The 5,000-nt window shown below is 44.9% G+C and overlaps 1 pseudogene; it reads left to right on the top strand.

The window, feature by feature from the left end:
* Nucleotides 1–5,000, top strand: part of LOC122129992 — a 51,464-nt pseudogene that overhangs the window by 42,766 nt on the left and 3,698 nt on the right.

A 5,000-nucleotide genomic window follows, 5' to 3' on the forward strand; every position in this document is an offset into this window, starting at 1 on the left:
ACAGAGAGACAGAGAGACAGTAACACATGGATGTTTTGTGCAGACACACACATGAATTGATGTGTTAAACAACCTGTATACCTCATCGAAGGATATATATTACAGTATTATAGACACACACACACACAGACACACAAACAAAGACACACTCATACACAAAGACACACACGCTGTGACTTGAAACCACATCCCAAATCCAATCTGTGGCGATTAATGGGAAGTGTTTAGCAGTAATGATAATGATATAGTGGGCCTGAGGCTGAGATGTTTTACAACCAGATTCACTCATTGCTGTCACATTACGGTCCTTTAATTAACAATCAGCCGCCACAGTTGTTAATAATGCCGTTGCCATGACGACGGACCAGCTCAGGAAAGTTGTTGTGCGTAGATGCTGCGTATACTATGTGCTGCTGTCGGTGTCATGACAACAAGACATGCCATACAAATCGGTATTTTATCAATGTCGATTACGATGACAGTGATTAAAGAATGTATGTGACGATGATAATGATTTTGATGGTAATTAGGATTCTAGTGGAGAGGATGGTGGTGATGCGGATGGTGGTGATGATGATGATGGTGGTGATGATGGTGATGGTGATGATGATGATGGTGACGATAATGGTGGTGGTGATGATGATGATGACGATGATGATGGTGGTGGTGATGGTGATGATGATGATGATGGTGATGATGATGATGGTGGTGAAGATGACGATGATGATGGTGGTGGTGATGATGATGGTGATGGTGATGATAATGGTGATGATGATGATGGTGGTGATGATGACGATGATGATGATGGTGGTGATGATGGTGATGATGATGATGGTGGTGATGGTGATTATGACGATGATGGTGATGATGATGATGGTGGTGGTGATGGTGATGATGACGAGGATGGTGATGGTGACGATGATAATGATAATGATGTCGATGATGTCGATGATGGTGGTGGTGATGGTGGTGATGATGATGATGATGATGATTAGTGCATCCTCCACATGTGATGATGATTATCTAGCATGTATCATATTTGTTATGATATATACTGCACGAGCACCTAACTAAGTAGAAGATAGCTAAATTAAGCTGGTAGAGCAAGATGCTAACAAACCCAAAGTCACGGCTATCATACGTAGAAAACCCATGCTAATAGGATGTATACCTACACTGTACCATAAGTCTCTTTGCATAGAAGTATGGATATACTGAGCAAAGCTGAACAGTGACTCTTTCATAGCAAAACTGGTTTATATATTGAAGATCCAGTCTTAGGTTTGTCAGTCATGGCTTCAGGTTTATTTCTTGGACAATGGCGGCCGACATTGTTGAGACAGAGACTTGAAGATTCACACCCCCTCACAGCGCTTCACCTCAGCATATCTGAATTTCCAGTTGAAGGAACGTCTTGTTAAATGCTCTCTCAGAACCAGGGGCGTGACCCTCAGTATTCATGAGGTCTTGGAGACACAAGTCTATGAGCCATTTGCTGACACATTCAATACACTTCCTCAGGATAACTCTTCTCTAAACAGAAATGATTACATTCTAACTTAAGTCCCAAATAAAAGTAACAATTATAACTAGGTATAAGATACATTGAATTATTGACTATGGCATATCCTTATTAACTATAAATCTCATAATGCCGGTCCCTTCACTGCAGCCGCCGCGATCCCTTGGGTCTGGGCAGGGCAGACGTGCCTCACTGTGGAGATGTGCGTGACATGCTGGGGAGGAAGCAAAGCTTTGTTTCCAAAGATCATGTGACAGGGTGGTTTCAAGTGAGGCTGTTCTTCGAATAATAATAATACAAATAATAATAATAATAACAATAAAAATAATAATAATAATTAAATATTAGAGCGAATATATGAATATGAATATATGAAAGTATGAATGTGAATTTATGAATATGAATATATGAATATATGAATGTATGAATTTATGAATGTGAATGTAATTCCACCAGGACTGAAAGTGTTGGGAATGTGCGGCTCATCGGTGTTGGGAATACCTCTTTGCTCGTCGGTGTTGGGAGCGCCTCTTTGCTCGTCGGTGTTGGGAACGCCTCTTTTCTCGTCGGTGTTGGGAATGCCTCTTTGCTCGTCGGTGGTGGGAACGTCTCTTTCCTCGTTGGTGTTGGGAATGCCTCTTTGCTCGTTGTGTTGGGAACGCCTGTTTGCTCGTCGGTGTTGGGAATGCCTCTTCCTCTTCCTCCTGCAGCCAGTCCTGCCCTTTCGTGTCACTGCACCCTGCTCTTACTAGGAAAACAAATCTCCCCATGTCAAACACACTGAGCCATTCTTGTGACACATGACGTGTCTATGCAGGCTGACGTGACCTTTCTGTGTGTGTGTTTCTGTGTGTGTGTGTGTGTCGTTGTGTGTGTGTGTATGTTTGTGTTTCTGTGCGTGCCTGTGTGGGTGCGTGTGTGTGGGTGGGTGTTTTTCTGTGTGTGTGTGTGTGTGTGTGTGTGTGTGTGAGTGTGCGTGCATGTTTCTGTTTGTGTGCCTCTGTGTGTATGTGCACTCACGTGTGTGTGTGTGTGTGTGTGTGTGTGTGTGTTTCCCTGCTCCAGGCTCGGACTTCCTGTGCAACACACACATCATCCCGGTGAGGAATGAGGAGGGCGTGGTGATGCTGTTCATCCTGAACTTTGACTACGTGCTGGAGAGGGACAGCCTGGAGTCACTGCAGAGACTCAATCACACCTCGCCCGCCAAACCAGAGCACCGTGAGTCTCACACACACACGTGCACACACACACGCACGCGCACACACACATGCACGCGCATACACACACATACACACACACACACAAACACATACCCACACACACACACACAAACACACACACACACACACACGCACGCGCACACACACATGCAGATGCAGACACACACATGCACACACATATATAGACACACAGACAGGCACACACACATGCGCACAAACACACACACACATATACTGTACATTCACACACACAAACGTATACTATGAACTTTGATCCTCAGACAGAGGATCAAAGTGTGACAGCGTGTGTACTGTGTGTGTGTGTGTGTGTGTGTGTGTGTGTGAGAGTGTGTATGTGTGTGTGTGTGTGTGTGTCTCTCTGTGTGTGTGTGTGTGTGTGTGTGTGTGTTTCTGTGTGTCTCTGTGTGTGTGTGTGTGTTTGTGTGTGTGTGTGTGTGTGTGTGTGTGTGTGTGTGTGTGTGTGTGTGTGTTTCTGTGTGTCTCTGTGTGTGTGTGTGTGTTTGTGTGTGTGTGTGTGTGTGTGTGTGTGTGTGTGTGTGTGTGTGTGTGTGTGTGTGTGTGTGTGTGTGAGAGTGTGAGTGTCTACTGTAGAGAGAAAGAGAGAGAGAGAGAGCGAGAGAAATGTAGAGGGGTTTTCCTCTAAGGACAAAAGAGTAGACAGGGAATCTCACTGACGGGCGTCATCGGAAAAAAGTGTGTGCATGTGTGTGTGTGTGGTTGTGTGTATGACTGTGTGTGTGTGTGTGTGTGAGAGAGAGAGAGAGTCAGTGAGTGTGCGCTTGTTTGCCAAGGAGAGGGTGATCCCATGATTAAATGGCACATGAATTAAAGATAAGTCATGCCTGGGTGAATATTTAAAGCACAGCCGCCAGACTTATTGATTCACGAGGGCAACTCACTACTCCAGCACTGTGTGTTTGTGTGTTTTTGTGTCTGTACGTGTGAGTGCGTGCGTGTGTGTGTGTGTGTGTGTGTGTTTGTGTGTTTGTGTGTGTGTCTCTGCACGTGTGTGTGCGTGTGTATGTTGTGTGTTTATGTGCGTGTGTATGTGTGTGTTTGTGTGCGTCTCTCGCTCTCTCTCTCTCTCTCTCTGTCTCTCTGGGTGTGTGTGTATGTGTATTTGAGAGGGTGTGTCTCTTTCTGTGTGTGTGTGGGTGTGTGTGAGCATTTGTTTGCATGTGTGTGTGTGTGTGTGTGTGTGTGTGTGTGTGTGTGTGTGTGTGTGTGTGTGTGTGTGTGTGTGTGTGTGTGTCTGTGAGTGTGTGTGTGTGTTAATCTCACCGGACTCGTCTCCCATTCTGGGATTCAACCTCATATCATAATAGCCTCGCTTGTGTGTTTCCATAGCAACAACGTTTGTTACCCCCATTGTGTGTGTGTGTGTGTGTGTTTGTGTGTGTGTGTGTTCCCCCAGAGAGAAGGAAATAGTCAGTGAAATATAAGATGGGATAGACCTACAGAAAGAATGACAGAGAGAGAGAGACAGAGAGAGAGATGGAGAGAGAGAGATATAGAGAGAGAGAGACATCGAGAGACAAAGAGAGAGAGGGAGAGAGAGAGAGAGCCTGTGACATTGCAGCAAATCTTCCCTTATTATGAAGCCATCATTTAAAGACAGTGGTGAGAATGGCACACAGGGAAATCCAGTCAATAGCCAAAGCAACAGTGTATACATGTGGACTCGTATTTGCATGTGTGAGAGTGAGTGTGCGTTTGCATAGGCAAAGACATTTTGTTTGTCTGTGTGTATTTAAGGGACTGCTGGCATCAGTTTTGTCCTAAATAAATTGAAATAGAGTAAAGACAACACTGCCCTGTGGATGATCACAGAAAGACAAAACAAACTAGGTGTGTGTGTGTGTGTGTGTGTGTGTGTGTGTGTGTGTGTGTGTGTGTGTGTGTGTGTGTGTGTGTGTGGTCTTTGGGTCTTTGGGTCTTTGGTTAGAAAAACACACGCAGGCAAAAGACGAGGGAAAGCCAAAGGCAGCTCCTCTTACAGAAAAGAAAAAATGGGCTGGAATAAAACCACGTCATTGATGGAGCACCAGAAGGGAAGACAAAAAAAAAACAGAAAGTAAATGAGACAGAAGGAGTCCAAGAGTGAGAGAGACGGGGGAAGAGGAGCAGAGAGAACTAAATGAAGACAAACAGAGTCTGTTTCCTGGCAAACAACTCAGACACTCAGCCCGGTATAACACCAAAGGCCAATCCAGACACTGGATGATAGGAGGTGA

The sequence above is a fragment of the Clupea harengus genome, unplaced genomic scaffold (genome assembly GCF_900700415.2).
Source record: "Clupea harengus unplaced genomic scaffold, Ch_v2.0.2, whole genome shotgun sequence".
Classification (NCBI taxonomy): domain Eukaryota; kingdom Metazoa; phylum Chordata; class Actinopteri; order Clupeiformes; family Clupeidae; genus Clupea; species Clupea harengus.